General features: G+C 41.3%; 1 non-coding gene across 1 annotated transcript; it reads left to right on the top strand.

The window, feature by feature from the left end:
- LOC132416142 (U1 spliceosomal RNA) lies at positions 1-164 on the top strand. Its single transcript, XR_009517475.1, has one exon. It is a non-coding gene; the product is annotated as a U1 spliceosomal RNA (small nuclear RNA).
- The last annotated feature ends 949 nt before the right edge of the window (positions 165-1113 follow it).

Genomic DNA, 1113 nt, shown 5'->3' with positions numbered 1-1113 from the left:
ATACTTACCTGGCAGAGGAGATACCATGATCACGAAGGTGGTTTTCCCAGGGTGAGGCTTATCCATTGCACTTCGGGTTTGCTGACCCCTGCGATTTCCCCAAATGTGGGAAACTCGACTGCAAAATTTGTGGTAGTGGGGGACTGCGTTCGCGCTTTCCCCTGCTTATTTTTATATATTAAAAACAGTGTTAGTTTTAGTGGCTTTGGTAGTAGTTGTCGCTGTAATTGCGATTTTTTATCAGATAAAATCACCAAAGGTTAACTGTGTGTTTTCAGGTATGACAATTGAAGTACGTGTGTGGGGTATTACTGATTTTCCAGAAATACCTTTTCATTTCATTACTGCAGGAAGATTGTTTGTTGTTAGGTAAAATTGAACGAGCCAGGTCAGTGATTGTCAAGGTAGAGGAGAGATAGCTGCAGATCATTGAAATATTATTAACAGCCGTGAGTGGAAAGATTCGGTTTTTCTGCGAATCTGTGTTCTGTTTCTGGAAGGCAATAAAGCGCACAGATGCCTGGTAATGCAACGTTTCGCGGCGCGGAAGTTGGAAAAGCGTTTTCGTTCTTGTATGTATGCCGAGTTCTTTGTTTTTCTTTTCAGTTTCACTGTGCTTCCTTATTATACCTTAGAATTTAGAAAATTTCAGTTGTTTTACGTTTGTGTCTGGGAATTATTGTTCTTTATCACACAGACTTGTGTGAGATCAGATGCAAGAAAGTTTTTGCAGGATCCTGAGCAGATGCTTCAGGAAACTCAATGAAGAAATGAAGTTCTCAAGAAAAGAAAAATTGGAGTTCTCGTCGGTCTGTTACTACTTCTAATGTCCAAAGTCTAAAAATTGGAGTGTTACTGCTGTTGGCCGAGAAGAGTGTTTTGTTACTGCTGTTTGCCAGAAGCTAAACACCTTGCTGGGTCAAGGATCCAGAGCAGTAGGAAGAAATGTGAGAGGAGCTCTAGGTTGTTGCAAGCCTGCCTGTTATCAGCTGATAAATTGCATGTGCAAGTAGTAAAAAGCGCTGGTGACTTCTCTAACCTTTTCAGGGTCCAAATGAATGTGGTAGCCACTTCCTTTTCCGTTTTCAAAGTCTCAGCTGATGTCGTCCTATG

This window comes from Delphinus delphis, chromosome 1 (assembly GCF_949987515.2).
Source record: "Delphinus delphis chromosome 1, mDelDel1.2, whole genome shotgun sequence".
NCBI lineage: Eukaryota > Metazoa > Chordata > Mammalia > Artiodactyla > Delphinidae > Delphinus > Delphinus delphis.
Note: the sequence above shows the minus strand (reverse complement) of the source record. Positions and strands in the feature narration are given on the sequence as shown.